The sequence below is a fragment of the Cryptomeria japonica genome, chromosome 7 (genome assembly GCF_030272615.1).
Source record: "Cryptomeria japonica chromosome 7, Sugi_1.0, whole genome shotgun sequence".
Classification (NCBI taxonomy): Eukaryota; Viridiplantae; Streptophyta; class Pinopsida; order Cupressales; family Cupressaceae; genus Cryptomeria; species Cryptomeria japonica.
In genome coordinates, this window is record NC_081411.1 from 728850915 (window position 1) to 728869316 (window position 18402).

Below are 18402 nucleotides of genomic sequence, written 5' to 3' on the forward strand. Positions count from 1 at the left end.
ACCAGAAATCAAATCCACAAACTTATTCTTTATCCACCGATTAACAATACATAACACAAAAGAGCATAAACATGTAACAAATAAACCACAGATCCACAACACTAGAATCTTTATGTGGAAACCCAGAAAGGGAAAAATCATGGTGGGGATGAAACCCACAATATTCATATACTATTTCCAGGAGTACATAAATATTACATAGATGGGGAATGCACTTGCATTCAGGCTCACTGCCTAGAGCTCACTACTCGGTTACAATGACTCGGAAGGCTACAACCTTTAGGGAAGTCTCACTAACTTACAATTTGATTACAATGATAGAATAAAATAAAATGAACTCTAAGATAGCATCTGACAATGCAAGAATGAGTTCTGGTTAAGCACAAGATCTCTGACTATCCTTGCTCTACAAAGACTATGTTTATATCTCAACCAACTACCAGATTGTCTGTAAACCAAATGCTCACATGAAACTACGCTCAATCGCACCAAAGCGGATCACCACAATACTAATATATCAAAAATAAATCACCAATTCAATCTTATATATCTGGTCATAACATAAAAGTAATCTCCTTCAAGTTGGATTTAAGAAGTGTAACATGTATCTCCAAGTCAGCTTCAATCTCAAATAAAACATAGCACTGGACCAAAAGATTATAATCACACGCTTCCTAAGGATCTTCCCATTCACCAAGATCATAAAGTCAATCACAAAAACCACCAAAATCATTGAAGATCATTCTGGACCAAAACATTATCGAGATAGCCTTGTTCTATATGTTAACTGCCTACTGATTAACTCCAGCTTCCGGATAGGATGAATCACGACCACCGGATCGAATCTACAAGAAGAGTTTCCATCAATGACAACCCTAGACCATAGATAAAGCATCAAAAGTCACTTGATGAGTGTGAATTTCCAACAATCTCCCCCTTTGGCATTGATTGCAACACTTGTGAAAAATGTCTAAGTGTTGAAACTTGTAAAACCCATACACCAGATCAAGAATGAAAGAATTATAAGGCACCCCCTTAGATCAAAAATCCAAATATCCACATCTACAAACTGTACACTCCATACATAATCATTCTATATATTTTTCACTTCATCTCTACCCCTTTGACAACAATGCCAAAGATATGGTGTGCAACAAAATTTCTTGTATATATATACACGCACACCAGATAATCAAATCTATACATGCTTGAGCATATCTGCATATGCCATCTTAAGGAACCCAAGATTGGTGTTCCACCCTGCCCGCAACTTCTCCAAAATTGAAACAAAACTATTCAAAACATAAGCATGAAATCTTATGGCTGCAATCTAAGTTGGGGTCTCTAGAGACATGTTTTGAATGCAGTCCATTTTATGATACACTAAGGTGTCCAAGAGGGGACCAATTAGGTTTTAGAGTTCACCTGTCTACCTAATCAATCTCTTCTTCTCCTTCTCAAAATTACTAATTTGCTCCATAACAGTCAAAATTTGGGCTTCAATATTGTCAGTTAAGTTAGTCGTAGGATTAGAAGCCCGAGAAATCTGATTTAACTGTCCTCTACAATCTTGACCCATGAAAGGGTTGAGGTGTAGTGGTTCTAACTTGGATCTGTATCCCTGGTCTTCCCCTAGAGTTTTGGAACTTGGGAGTTTTTAAGGGGATTGCCAACTCCTTTTGTAAATTCCTTGTAGTTGATTGCATCAGCCAAAATAAATCTAGTTTGTTGTTTGCTATAATCTGTGTTAATGTAGCTATCAACATAGTGTTACTGACCAAGGTGACACTCTTCTCTAGATTGGGATCTTGGATCCAACTAATCGAGTGTGGGAACGCTAAAGCCTTTTTTCAAAGCTACAATAGATATGGGCATCTTAGCATAGCATGCAAGAAACATATGGGGAGGAAGCAATAACTCCCTAGGGTCCTGGATAAGTTGGAGAAGGAGCAGTGCAAGACTCTTAATATTGGCTTGGAGCAGGGTCTCCCAACTAGCCAGGGCCCATCTAATCTGGAGATTGAGAAAAATATTTCTAAGGACAAGAAATAAAAAGTGAATAACCTCACCAAATCATAATGAAATAGTTCTAGGTAGGGTAGTGAAATCTCACTACTATAAATAATAAAAGTAAGGATCAAATGCAAAAGGTTACCCCTGAGGAAGGGGAAATCATGATTGATCTAAGCCACAATGCAGTCCAACAAACAAACACAATTAGAGAAGATGAGCCCAAGGTAACAAAGGAAGGAGAGTCAAATGATTCTGCCCAAGGTAAGGAGAATATTAACTCAGAGAACTGGTTGAAGACACCAAAGAAGAAAAGTAATGGATGAATTGTGGACCTCAAGGAAAAATTACAGATCTTGGGGTGCTCTTCTAGCCCCCCCCAACTACCAAGACAAAATTTTGACTATCATAGGATGCTAGTGATGACAAAGAGTGGACCTAGGTAACAACCAAGAATAAAAAGAAGAAAAAGGTAGATGTTGGAGGTGAAGGTAAATTAGGGAGACCTTTGCAGAAAGATGTCGGGCTGAAGGATGAAACCTGAGAGGTTGCAGTAGGACAATAAAGAACCATGGATGGTCTCTCTGAGAACAAAAAGAAGAAAACTTAACCTATCCCAAGCTTGGGATATTTCCTCTACTCAGGTGAGTAGTTATGTTTGTGTTGTGTTTAAATGAAAATTCTATCTTGGAACATGAGGGGATTGAATAGCCCCCTAAAACAACATATGCTTAGGTGTACGTTGATGGAACAAAAAGCAGATATGCTTTTGATTCAAGAACTAAAATGAGAGTTGATGTCTTCAAGAAGGCTATAAATTCCTTTTGGGCCTCTGCTACTTTTCTTGCCAGTGATGTAGATGGTGCATCTAGGGGCATTGTAACTCTTTGGAACTCGCCCTACATTGAAGGCACTCTGATTCACTCTACCAAAAATTGCTTGATAGTTAAGATGTGGGACCTTACATCTCATCTTTAGTGGTTCATTATAAATGTTTATTCTTCGAACGCAAGATCCCACGTGCTACCGTATGGTCCTCACTCGTCAACTTCATTATGAATTAGGTGAATGCCCTATGGATGGTGGCTGGAGATTTCAATTCACCAGAATATCCCTCAAATAAATTTGGAGTCATAGAAGAATACTTGGAGAGTGTGACATAGTTAGCATACTTCATTTCAACTATGGGTCTAATGGACATCAACCTTACTGGTTCCATATTTACATGGTTAAATAGAAGGCAAGGGAAGAATCTAATTCAAGTTAGACTAGATAGGTTCTTGGTTTCCAATATATGGAAAAACTATGACTCTTTCTCACTTTTCTCCTTCCTGATATTTGGATCTGATCATAACACTATTCTTATATCCTTGGAAGACTTGAGGGAGAAAAAGTTATACCCCTTCAAATATGAGATCATGTCGTCACATCATCCTAATTTCAAATCTCTAGTTAAACAATGGTGGAATGTCCTTGTCAATGGTACTTCAATGTATTGTGTTTCCCCAAAACTCAAAATCCTAAAAGAAAAAGTCAAAGGATGGAACCATTACTTATTTGGAAATATTTTTGAACAAAAACAAGTCATCATTGCAAGTATGGAGAAGATACAAAAAATATTGAAAAAATAAAGGCCTCAAAGGAATAAAAAAGGGAGGAGGATGAATTAAGATATCAATGGGTCAAGCTGAATAAGAAAGAGGAGATGTTCTGGAAGCAAAAATCAAGAATACAATGGATCAATGAGGGGGAAAAACACTAAATTCTTTCACCAGTTAACCCTGAAACATAGAAGTAGCAATAGAATAAGAAATCCAATTAAAGAGGATAGATCATCTGTTGAAAATGAGGAAGAGATGGTTGAGATGTTTGTTCATTTCCTAAGTTTAAATAACCCAAATAACTAGGACAACTTCCAAGACCCTAATAGTCTACTAGATGTGATCTCAAAAGTTATTACTAAAGAAGACCTATCTCAATTGACAAAAAAGGCGGCCTTCCAAGAGGTTAAGGATGCAATGTTTTCAGTTGGTGCCTTTAAAGCCCCAGCTCCTGATGGCTTCCCCCCTTCTTTTTTTCAAGATCACAGGGAAATTGTCGGAGAGGACATCTACCTAGAAGTGAAAGACTTCTTCAGGTCAGGTAAAATTATTAATCAAATTATTGCTATATTCATTGCCTTAGTTCCTAATAATGTGAATGTTGTTCCCACGAAAGACTTTAGACCAATCAACTTATGTAATACAATGTATAAGATCCTCTCAAAAGTAATGGTTAATAGAATAAAACATATGCTAGATAAGATGATTTATGTTAACCAAAAAGGTTTTGTCAAAGGTAGACATATCTTGGATGCTATTACTGTTTCTCGTGAACTTTTCCACTCAATGGAAATAGCCAAAAACCCTCCATGGCCTTCAAATTGGATATTTCAAAAGCCTATGAAAAGGTCTCTTGGAACTTCCTCTTTGAGGTTCTAAAAAAGTTTGGATTCAAGGGTAAATTTCTAAAAATGATAGAGAAATTTTATACAAATCCAAAAAATTAAGTGGTTTTAAATGGATCTCCTACCTGGGTTATTTTTCCAATGGAAAAGGGCTACGTCAGGCTGACCCTCTCTCACCCTACCTGTTCATTATCATTCTTGAATTGTTAGGCAGAAATATTGACAAACTTAGCAATTAGGATTGCTAAAAGGGGTAAGGGAAGCTTCTACACTTCATGCTATCTCTCATCAATAATTTTTTGATGTCACCATCATATTTGGAGAAGCTTATGTCCCAAAAGCAAATTATTGGAAGAGGATTCTGGATAATTATGTTATGATCTCAGGGCAATATATAAATTATGAGAAAATATTTTCTTTATGAATGCCAATCACATCCTACAAGAGAAAATTATCACTATCCTAGCTTGCCAGACTGTTAGTCTTTTGCATTCTTATTTGGGGTTACCTCTCATTTCAAAATCCCCCCCTCTTTATCTTTTTGGAATGGGATTCTTGAGAGGTTCCAAAAGAAATTGGCTGGTTGAAAAGGAAGGCTACTTAGTATGGTTGGAAGAATTTAGCTGCTTAAATATTATCTCTAGAACATCCTCATATATTACCTTTCGCACTTAAAAACGTCAGGGAATGTGGTGGAAAAGATTGAGAGGATTCAAAAATGATTTTTATGGACAGTACAGAGGAAAGAAACATACTATCCTTAGTTGCCTAGGATAGAGTTTGTTGCTCCATTAAGTCAGGTGGACTAGGGATAAGGAAAATCAAATCTTTCAATAGGGCATTATTATCTAAAGTTGGTTGGTAGCTAATTGAAGGAAAAAAATAATGGGTGGACATATTGAAAGGCAAATACCTCAACAATGAGAGGTGCAAAAAATTCATAAATCATTTTGAGTTACGTGCAGGGTCATTGATCTGGAATAATGTGAAAAAAACTAAAGCTTTCATTAAGAAGAAAGGAAAAATGTTAATAGGGAATGGAATAAAAACCTATTTTTTGGGATTATGTTTGGATTCATGACCAAGACCTTTTAGATCTACCTGAATTCAGAAAAGTTAAACTAATTTTAATCAAGAGATGTGGAAAGTTGGTACAGGACTATATAGTTTGGCAAAGAGATAAAGCAGAGTGGAAGACTCTGGAAGAGGTGGTGATTCAACAAGGTGCTATTTCAGTCCATCACAAGGATCAATTTATTAGCGATGTAAAATTTCTATTGACAGTCTTGCCTGATTGTAATTTTTCTCTCCCGAGATTGAGGGGTAAGTCCACAAAGATAGGGGGCCAAAAAGATGTGAAAAACTTTTTTGGCCCCCATCAAGCCCTTTGGCACATGCCAAATAAGGCATGCACCCTATTTGGCATGTGCCAAATAGGTTTGGCATGCCGAACCTAATATTTTGGTCACGACAAATCTATTTTAATTACATTTATACTTCATATAATTGTAAGGCAATAAAAATCACCACAAGGTAGTACTTCATGTTATAAACCACTAGAAAAGTAGTTGTCAAGATGAAATGGTAGAAAAGTTCTCATGACTCTATTTTCCCTGAATAGTCACTGGTTAGTCAAAAACATTCCTCCCAATCTACTCTTATAAAGAATGATAAATCTATATAATATTATATTTATGGTACATCGTGACAATCTTATTGTATACCTAATTTTCAAAAATAGTGAGGACCGAAAGTGATGACTTGAGTGTAGTAGAACACCTCTTTTTTTACTTAATAGAGAGTTTGGACAGGTATGAATGAGCTCATCATGGGAATTATATGCTCTTTTTTTTCCCTTTAAACTTGATTCATTCCAACAATCCACTCGAGGTCTCTTTTCTCTATATTTGTCATCTTTAAAATGCCCTAAATGTTGAGTTGTTCTAACTAAAGATTCCCTCTGTAGGCTTGTTAACAATAAAATGAATGCTTGCTTTGTGCTTTCAGTGTTTCATGCAAGATGCTCATGTGATAGGGCAGAGGCATTAGAAAGTTGAAAAATAAAACACATAAATATAAATAAATTGTTTTTTATGACTTGATCATCTTGCCACTTAATGCTAAATCTATTACATAATTCCTCTTTTATAGAGGTCTTTTGGATACATAGAGAAACATCTAGAAATAGTTCTAATCTTGACCGACATAATTTCAAAATATTTCTAGAAACATCCTAAGCCTTTCTAGATCATTCTATTCACATAATCATCGAGGTGGGAGAAATTAAATATCCCAACACCCTCCCCCCCTTAATTTCAACCACCAATGCTTCAACATTCTCAATTTCCTTTGTTCTTGAAGCTTTTCTTTACTTTATAACTTCAAACGATCTTGATTATGTCTTTCTCTTGTCTTTGTCCAACTGTTGTGACTGACCTTTAAAAATTCAATCTGTAACTTCCTAGAAACTTGCCATCTATAGATGTCTTGTATATACTTTTCTTCGACCTAAAACGTCTGTTATGCCTTTTGAAAACCTTGTTTGATTGCTATCAACTTACACTTGCAAACTTTGGTACTTGAACAAATTCTTGATCATACTTGTAATTTTCTGCCAACTGGATCCATAGGTCCATCTACAATCCATTTGCATGCATTCATTCTTTGACTCTTTGTACAGATAATTCTTATCGCAATGATTCTTCAAACCATAAATAATGCATAGATGTAGTTCCCAACATCTATCCTTTGTATGTCATTTCCTATTACAATATGAATATTTCATAGTCTTTGTACCTTGAACTGATTCACTTGAACCTGTAACACATGTATTCATCTTTCATTTACCTGTAGCATATCCAAGACCTTCATATTTGGGCCTCATTATTGGCTCAATAGGATCTTTCATTCCTTGTTCATTATTTCCCAATCCTTTACCTCTATAACCCATTCTTTTAATGATTTTTAAACCAATATTCTTTTCATTGTCATTACATCTAACAACATTATCATTGTCTTTTTGGCAATCTTTATCACAAACTTCTTCAAAAAAACCACAGACACAAATCTTCAGTGCTACATGAAATATCACATACCAATGCCTTAGACTTCAAACATTCTATTGTCACATGGATTTGCACCCGATGCAAGTTTCAAATTCCTGCAATCTAGTGACACATTGGACTACTCTCAGGCTGTGGATATCCTATTATGAGAGAAGACCTCCGGATTATAGGCCAACTTCATATTTGATCACCGAAAAAGTTATTTGAATTTTTGAGAAAAGGGAAGAAGGATATGCATAAAATGAAACTATTCCTAAAAAGGTGATCCGCTAATGACTGAAATTGACTTGCAAATGCTTACAAACTTCACAAAATACTCAGATAATGAAGATTGGTAATCTCACAACTCAAATCTCCATCCTTGCAAAAACAATTCATATGAAAGGTCTAAACTTTTATATGTTTGCAGGAGGAAAACACTGATATTTTCATAGCTTCAAACATTAAACATAACAACACATTCACTGACCTGCACTATAACATGCTGCATATGATCATAACAATGAGGCAATAAGATGAAAAGAAGGATTCTATAAAAATCACAAAAATTCACTCTAAGAACTCACACACAATGCTTGAACAACACAAATCTGAGAAGGAACATGGACTTCTTTATTGATCAATAGGAGATATCTACATTAAAAATTTGGAAAACTCATAAGAAATGAGTTACAGGAGCATGAATATCTGCTACTACACAATCTCAAAACTCCAGAACCCCCTAAAAGAGAGTGAAAAATAATCACTTATACAAAAGCTTGCAAAAATTCAAAATTTGAATATTTTGGCTCCAAGATGGATCAACTGTCATCAATTCTAAGCCTTTCCTCAAAATCAGGGGCTTAACTGAGAGAGAAACCCCTCCAAAACTGCAAAAAGAGTAGCTAGACTGAACACAACTTCATGTCATTTCATGTTGAGTTCACCTGAACGGACAGTTTACAACTCGTCCACCTTCTTATCGGGTTATCAGCGTAGTGTCAAAACACTCCCGTCGATATCTGATGGCACGCTCCCAATCCCCTGGCGACCTCATCAGGATATTGAGGTAGGTGGAAAATGCTTCCAATGATATCCAATAACTCCTTTTCGGCCTTATGTAAACTCATCTGGCATCGGGGTAGGGTGAAACCAGTTGTTCCGATAGCCGATGGTAGCACTCCACATAATTCTTTGTTCGACCCCACCATTTGGTTCGTTCTCGTATCTGGTCGGCCACCGTTTTAATTGCCAAGTGTCTGCCATCTCACCTTAGGTCGGACCCACCACTAGACTTTGGTTTGTTCGGCATTAGTCTTTTAGCCAAACTGCCTCCCTCGGCGAATAGTTTTCATGTCTCATCGAAATTGTAGTTTCATCGATACCTCTTATTTCGATGAAACCGATGCATTCGGTGAAACCATTTAGAGATCCATCGCAGCCAAGGTTTGTTTGACATTAGCTTTGATGACATGCCACCTGTTCTGTCGCGTGTCACCACGTGTCACCTTGTGATTTTCTCAGAGTCCACTTCGGTGGCCACCTTAACCGCCACATCATCAGTCGCTAAGTCGCAAGGAATAACTATCGAGCATCTTCATCTCATGGTATAGCGATGGTTGTTGGACCTTCTCAAAATTTCTCAACCCTTATCTCACCTGGGCACTCACCTTTTCTGCACGTGCTTTGTTGCCGATATTCAGCGATCATCTTTGCATCGCGACATAGCGACAACCGTCGGATCCTCTTGATCACCGTTGATCTATCTCGAACCTGCATGACCTTTAGCCTCTCTGAGCGACTCTCTTATGCCACATTGTCACCACACGTCAGCCTATGTTTCACTACATGATCAACCCAAGCGCCACCTCAACTTTCACCTGGACGCCACCTCACCAGTCGCTAAGTCGTGGAGATTAACAGTTGAGCACTTTCGCATAGCGGTATAGCGATGGTCGTTAGATCCTTTGCAACCTGCTCACCTATGAATTTGACTACAAAATTTGGTCGCTTTGAGATGTGCGCGCATGTGGGGGGCCCACCAACACTGAACTGCTCCTTGTCAAAATCTCGTAAGCTTTGACACTAAGGATATATGAGGCCTTGCATATAAATGCGATAAATTTCCTCTATGCAGCCAATGTGGGATAAATGGTCTACTCCTAGGCCTTTCCATCGAGTCATCGAGATAACATGGAAACACTCCTTCCGATAGTCGATGACAACATTCCGCGCTCCACGATACTCATCGGTCATCGGGGTAAGTCTTGTCGATCGGCGTAGGTCTTGCCGATAAGGCTAAAATTCAAAAAAATGCAAAGAAACACCCATCTCCATCAGCATGCTGAGCTCAACCCTCGTGGGAGCCACATTTTACCCCACATGCTATAATTCAATGAACAAAAAGTTATTTTCCCTATGTTTGCACATGAAGCAAACAAGTTAGACAAAAACATGTTTTCTTTTCATACTTAGAACCTGTTTCTCCTTCCGAGGCATATTGAGCTTGTAGCGAAAATAGGTAACATTTTTGGTGACATCTGCCATATGTTTGCTTGCTAAACATTTTGACCAGTTGCCTTATGCATTCCATTGGGCACAGAGTCACCAAACCTGATAGAAAATTAAAAACACAACTGACACAACAGGAACTTTGAAAACTCCTCAAAACTTGTCCAATAAACATATTCCTTGTTTCATATAATGGACACCTCTCTTTTATAGCTTCGATGGATTGCAGTAGTATAACTCTTATTACTCCTTTAGAACTATGCACTATGCACTTAGGGAAAACAAAACCTCAAATTAAAACCTACTCTATACTAATAACAAGACAAAACTTAGCTAAACAAAACCATTTACAGGATGACTGAAATAGCTTCACTTTCTTCCCAATTTACAATGACTTGCATACTTAAAATAGCTAAGGAGAAATAGGGCACAGAAAGATAACTATGAAAATGAAGTACTATCTTTTGAAAAAGGTGAACAAGTCTACCTACCTGATCAAACTAATCATATAAATTTCTCTCCCAAAGAGGATATGAGGATTGAACATCTACAAAGGCATCCTTGGTTTCATCTCCCACTAAAGCTTCATGCATGAGGACTTTAGTGGACTCCATTTGGGATGAGTACCTAATAGGATAACCTCTTGTAAGGACAAAGCTCAGGATTTCCTTATTGATCTCTTATTCATGGACTACCATCTTATCATCTTGTTGATTGGAAAGGTCTATCTCTTGCGATTGACTTGGTGAAAAAATGGTAACCTCCTCCATATGATCATGTTGTTCATGGTAAACCTCACTTAGAGGTGTTGCTTTGGTATCCAAACTGATACAAAAAGTCTCTAAATCATTCCAGAACATGTCTTCCTCAATGTCTTCTTCACTTTTCTGAGTAGGAGGAATGATTTTTGGCTTAACACAACTTTCATTAGGCCCTGATAAAACATCAGCAATGTTCTCTTCAATTATAAGCTCTTATTTGAGAATTTGTTCTACTTGAACAACAACCACTTGCACAAAATCATCATCTTCTCCTTCATGTTGGTCAAGAACTTGATTTACCAATGATGTATGCGCAACTCCTTCATCTTGATCATAAAAAGAAGGAAGTTCATCAGCTATGAAGTTGAACACTTCATCATCATTATCCTCCTTTTGTCATCCTACTTGGTTTACTGGCATTGAAATGTACATAGTATCTTTCTCTTCAGCATAGTTCAATACTTCATGTTCTTGTTGTTCTAAATCCACTGCTACAATTGGACCATTTTCAATAGAAATAAGAGGATCATCGATTGAAGAAATATGAGATTCATCTTGAGAGGTCTTCTCATGCTTAATCTTTGTTGCTGAAAATTAATGACACTTTATAGCTAAATGTAGGGGATATACATTTCTAATCTCCTCCCAAAGAAGTAACCTATCCTGATCAATGGGCTTCTCTTCTTCTTTTTGTAAGTCAAGGCATTGTTCTATTTGCATGGTTGTTGGAGGAATCTCATTGGGTGGAATAGATGAACCTTTCCAACTTGGAATTTGAATGATAGGAGGGTCATGTGGAGGCTTACTATTTGGTATAAAGACTCAGAAGGTAAGTCTTTGAAACTTGGAAACTTGTTCTCACGAATTGCCTCCTGCATAGGATGGTTTGCAACTTCAAATGATGGTTGGCTAAAACTTGGGATGCAAGGAGATGCTTGAGCTTGTTGCCTCTAAACTTGAGCTAGAAAAAAATTCATCTGCTTATCTTTTTTTGCTAGTTCTTTTGCAAGATGTTCTTCAAACTTCCTTCTTTGATCTTCCAATTCCTGCTCATGCAGATAGGCTTGATAAGACCCTTCATCCTGCTGCAACTGAAGCTCTCTTTGTCTATCAATCTTATCAAATTGGTTTTGAAAGTGCACAACCATATCATTTAGACTCGCTGAATTGGTACTCTGAAGCTAAGTATTCCCATATTTAGGCTGCCAAGGAACTTGAGTAGGGGTGGGTGGGTGGTAAGCATATTGAGTATGCTGGTTATCTACTGACAATGAGTTATCTGGGTAAAAACCAACATTAAGGCTATTTTGATATGGATGGAAAGATGGTATAGGAGAGACATTCTCATGGTATGGAGGTGGGAATACATTTTGGCCATAGAAATTTGACATCCTCAAACATATAAATAGTTGAAAACTAAAATGAAAGAATTGATTTGAAAATAAAACTAGCACTTGATCCTTGAAACTAGTGGATTTGAACTTGGAGTCACCAAGTGTATGTGTAAAACATGCCTCCAAAGGTTGCAAACACTACTGCTCACACCAAAACAACATCCAAGGTGGCCTTCTCTGAATTGTAAAGTCCAATGGTCCCACCGGGTGTGCCAGAAACTATTGTCCCATGGATTTGCACCCGATGCAAGCTTGAAATTCCTGCAATCCAGTGACACATTGGAACACTCTCAGGCTCTGGGTATTTTATTATGAGAACAGACCTCTGGATTATAGGCCAGCTTCCTATTTGATCACCTAAAAACTTAATTGAATTTCTGAGAAAAGGGAAGAAGGATATGCATAAAATGAAACTATTGCTAAAAAGGTGATCCACCAATGACTAAAACTGACTAGCAAATGCTTACAAACCTCACAAAATACTCAGATAATGAAGCTTTGTAATCTCACAACTCAAATATGCATGCTTGCAAAAACGATTCATATGAAAGGTCTAAACTTTTATATGTTTGCAGGAGGAAAGCACTGATATTTTCACAGCTTCAAACATTAAATATAACAACACATTTACTAACCTACACTATAACATGCTACATATGATCATAACACTAAGGCAATAAGATGAAAAGAAGGATTCTATAAAAATCACAAAAATTCACTCTAAGAACTCACACACAATGCTTGAACAATACAAATATGAGAAGGAAAATGGACTTCTTTATTGATCAATAGGAGATATTTGCATTATAAATCTGGAAAAATCATAAGAAATGAGTTACAGGAGCATGAACATCTGTTGCTACAAAATCTCAAAACTCCAGAACCCCCTAAAAAAAAGTGAAAAATAATCACTTATACAAAAGCTTGCAAAAATTCAAAATTTGAATTTTTTGGCTCCAAGATGGATCAACTGTAATCAATTCTAAGCCTTTCCTCAAAATTAGGGGCTTAACTGAGAGAGAAACTCCTCCAAAACTGCAAAAGGAGTAGTTAGACTGAACACAACTTCACATCATTTCGCGCTGAGTTCACCTGGATGGATAGTTTATAGTTGGCGCACCTTCTTATTGGGTAATCGATGTAGCGTCAAAACATTCCCGTCGATATCCAATGGCATGCTCCCAACAGTGTGATATCTGATGGCACAGTCCCAATTTGCTGACGACCTCATCGGGATATCAAGGTAGGTGGAAAATGATTCCATCGATATCTGATAGCTCCTTTTCAACCTTATGTAAACTCATCGAGCATCGGGGTAGGGTGAAACCGGTTGTTCCGATAGCCGATGGTAGCACTCCACATAATTCTTTGTCGGGCCCCATCATTTGGTTCATCCTCGTATCCAACCGGCCACCATTTGATTTGCCACGTGTCCGCCATCTCACCTTAGGCCGGACCCACCACTAGACTTTGTTTTGTTCAACATCAGTCTTTCGGCCAAACTACCTCCCTTAGCGAACAGTTTTCATGTCTCATCGAAACTGCAGTTTCATCGATACCTCTTATTTCGATGAAACCAATGCATTCAGTGAAACCATTTAGAGATCCATCGCAACCAAGGTTTGTTCGACATTAGCTTTGATGACATGCCACCTATTCTGTCGCATGTCACCACATGTCACCTTGTGATTTGCTCAGAGTCCACCTCAGCGGCCACCTTAACCGCCACATCATCAGTCGCTAAGTTGCAAGCAATAACTATCGAGCATCTTCATCTCGTGGTATAGCAACGGTCGTTGGATCTTCTCAAACTTTCTCAACCCTTATCTCACCTGGGCACTCACCTTTTCCGCACGTGCTTTGTCGCCAAGTCACGGTGGATATTCAACGATCATCTTTGCATCGCGACATAGCGACAGCCGTCAGATCATCTTGATCGCCATTGATCTATCTTGAACCTGCATGATCTTTAGCTTCTCTGAGAGGCTCTCTATTATGCCACATTGTCACCACATGTTAGCCTATGTTTTTCTACATGATCCACCCAGGTGCCACCTCAACTTTCACCTGGATGCCACCTCACCAGTCGCTAAGTCGTGGAGATTAACAGTTGAGCACTTTCGCATAGCGGTATAGTGATGGTCGTCATATCCTTTGCAACCTACTCGCCTCTTAATTTGGCCTTTTACTACAAAATTTGGCCGCTTTGAGAAGCACGCACACGCGGGGGGGCCACCAACGCTGAATTGCTCCTTGTCAAAAGCCCGTAAGCTTTGACATTAAGGATATATGAGGCCTTGGATATAAATGCGATAAATTTCCTCCGCACGACCAATGTGGGATAAATGGTCTATGCTTGGGCTTTTCCATCAGGTCATTGGGATAACATGGAAACACTCCTTCCGATAGCCGATAACAACATTCCACAGTCCGCACTACTCATCGGGTCATCGGGGTAAGTCTTGTTGTTGGTGTAAATAATTATTCATCTTGGATATTATTACACTTTACTTAAGTTTACTTAGGAAATGCATTTCATAGTAGTTTGGGTATGAGACACTTGGGTGTTTGTGCCACATTAGGATAGTGTGTGTAGGAGAAATTCCACCTTTTATGGTGTTGATCTTGTTACTACTTTATCATATCAACTTATTGTGGAGTGATTATTCTGATCCACCTCATGTGGAATATTTTATTGTTTCTCCTACCTACCCACATCTATTTCCTACCTACCCTTGTTTCTTATTGAGCCACATATCATGTTTGTGTGCTCACATATCCATATAGCCTTGCCTATATAAGAAGGCTCATATTTATTGTAACCATTGAACAATTGATCATTTATCTATTGATGAGAATACAGTTTATTCTTATCCTATATTTTGTCTCTCTATTATACTTTTCATTGAGCTCTTGATCTTAGCAAAATATCACATGGTATCAGAGCCATTGGGGCTTCATTGATTGGTTTTTAGAGGCATCGTGGAAGGCTTCTATTTTCGGATCTCAGGGACTGTGTTTTTTGGAGGCATCTTAAAGCGTTTTGGACCTCACCATTGCGTCTAGGAGGCCGTTTCCATAAAAATCGAGTATAAACTTGACCTATTTTAGCGAAAATCGATATTTAGGTGTGGAGGAAATTTTCTCCCCAATTTGGGCGGTACAGTACGAAATTTTCAGATTTTTTTCAAAAAAAAAAAAAAAAAAAATTCTAAAAATTATTTTCCAATTTGAAATTTTTTTTTGAGAAAAAAAAATAAATTGAAAATTGTTTTGGGATCCGTACCTTCTGCCCAGTCAGCAGTTCAGTTGGCTGCCAAATCACCCTGCTACGTCAGCAACCCATTTGGCTGCCACATCACCTGCCAAATCACTTGCACAATCAACGCCCAGTTAGCTGTGAAGTTTTGAAAATGGTCATACGATCGTCAAATTTAACCCTGCAATTCGCTGACGTCATCATTTTTCAAAATTTTAGCAGGCCCCTCTCATTGAGCTTTTTGATTTTGCAGTTCAACTTCAAATGGCCATATCTTTCTCATTTTTGCTCCTTTTTTGGTGCAATTATTTTTGAAATGGGATAGAATTTCGTGTACTTTCATGTGGTGGAATTATTTTCTGATTTTGATGGACATATTTTTCAGAATTCTTAGTTTTTGGTGACTGTACCTGTCCAATCCCCATTTTTGCAACTTCGAGGACTCCGTTTGGGCTCATATGAACTCCATTTCAGGTGTCATTTTTTTTTAAGTGCATTATTTTTTGTCTACTCTCAGAATATGCTATAAGTTTGCAGAAATTGTGGGTATAAATTGTACTTTCATCATATGGTCTTATTTGGCCAATTTGGCATTTGTCTTGCATAGATCTATCTTTATGATCTTTTGCTTTATAGTTCTCAGCCTATTGGGGCAGTTGTAAAACAAAATCAAAAGTTCGTCTTGCCGTTTTTTGCAAGTGGCCTATTGTACACGCACTACATATAAAGTGCCAAAATCATCATTTTTGGGGGGGTACTTTGATTAAGTGAATTTGGGGGGTGTCTCTTGTGCTTTTGTGCTCTTGTGTTCCTTCCTTTTTGCTGCTATGGGTTCTTCTAAGTTTCCTCTCTTAACTCCTCATAATTATGCTACTTGGAAAATTGATGCATGGAGTAAACTTATGGAAAAAGGACTAACTCATTGCATTGATGGAACTATTGTTGCTCCTGCTGATCCTAAGGTTGATCTAGTTGGTCACTTGAATTGGCTTACTAAAAATATCATGGCAATTGGTACCTTAAGAAAGTATGTATCAAAGGATCTCATTTTTCATATTGAGAAATGTACTCTAATTAAGGATGCTTGGCAAAAGTTTCAAGACTTGTATGGTCAAGTTGATGAGATTAGGGGATATCGAATTGATAGTGATCTCACCATGTTGGATCCCAAGAACTTTCATACTATACAAGATTATGTCACTAAGGCAAATGAGTTGAGGGCACAACTCAAAGATTGTGGCATTGATAAGAAGGATACTCAATTGATCTTCAACTTAATGAGAAAACTTCCACAAGAATATGCAACATTTGTTTCTAGTTTCTAAACCCATAGGATGACAATGGGTTCAAGCTATACAATGCTTACATTTGATGCTTTCAATGAAATGTTGATGATGGAACAAACTAAGTTGATAAGCATGGGCATTCTTAAGGCTTCTAAGTCTCAAACATTAGTGGCAAATCAAGGGAACAAAGGAAATCAAGGAAAGGACAACTCAAACAAGAAGAAATGACAATCAAAGCCTAAGGAAAAAGCATCATCCTCTCCACAACAAGGAGATACATCCTCTTCCAAGAGGGATAATTCACCAAAGAGGGAGAAACCTACTTGTGCCTATTGTAAAAAGTTTGGTCATGAGGAGCGTCGTTGCCATTTTAAGAAGATTGATGAGCTCATACATATCCTCAAAAAGCATAACATTGATTTGCCTAATGTTTACAAGAAGGATGATTCATCAACTTCCACTTCCTCACACTCAAAAGGAAAAGGGTAAGCATTCATGGCTTCTAAAAGTGGGAAGACTCACTCTTTTGGGATAAGAAAAGGAAAAGCTCTTTGTGCTACTACTAGTCATGATTCAGAGAAATGGCTTCTAGATTCAGGGGCTTCTCATCATATGGCATCTTTACAGTCTATGTTCTCTACATTTGAGCCTTGCACCATGCCGCAGATTTTGATGGGCAATCATACATACATCGATGTGATTGGGAAATGATCTATTGACATTGGGGATAACTCCTTCAATGATGTGTTGTGTGTACCCCACTTGACAAACAATGTCATTTCCATCTATCAAATCACACATGGCGCAACTAAGAGAGTTATGGAGTTCACACCTGAGTCAGTTTTCATTAGAGATTTGGAGACTAGAGCTATCATTGCGACTGCGGTGGTTGATCATGCATCTCGGTTATACTTCTTTTCAGATTTTGTTGATGATGATGATTTCATATTTGATGATTCTACACATGTTGATCACACTTCTTGTGATGGTTCTGATTTTGAGGAGAACTTTGGGCACTTGAACATGGGGATTCTCACATGTGACCCCGTTCTTGAGCCTTGCATTTCATCTCCTCACATTGATATCACATCACCTATTGCACCTGATGATGCAGATAGTGTGACAGTTTTGCCTTCATGTGATTCAGTGCAGCAAGATATTCATTGTCTTCCAGCTTCATATTCATGGGATGATTACTTGATAGACATTGCAGGTTTGTTTCTGGAATCCTACATTGTAGATTTGGGAGACATCATTGATGACATTCATCTTCTCTTTGATGAAGATGATCCTTCTTTGATTGTTGCGAGGGAACACTCTGACCCTCTTGTTCATTCTCTACATGATCATTCTTTCGAGGTTGATATGATTGTGGATACTTATGTACAATAGTTGGAGGAGGTCTCTTTATGTTTTGAGGAGACATGTGAGTCTTTGGATATTGTTCTACATTCATCTCCACTATATCTTGGAGTGTCTTTTTTAGTAGTGTGGCACAGTTTACCACCTTTGGAGGGGGTATCTTTCAGCATCGACATGGGGACACTTGAGTAGTTTTCCGAGATTCCTTTCATCATGTGTTTTTTTCATACATCTTCCCTTCATGATTGGGGAGACTTCATGGATACACCTTTGGTTTTGTTTCTTCCTAAGGGGAGGAATGTTGTTCGACGTTCGTGGAGCAGTTTCTT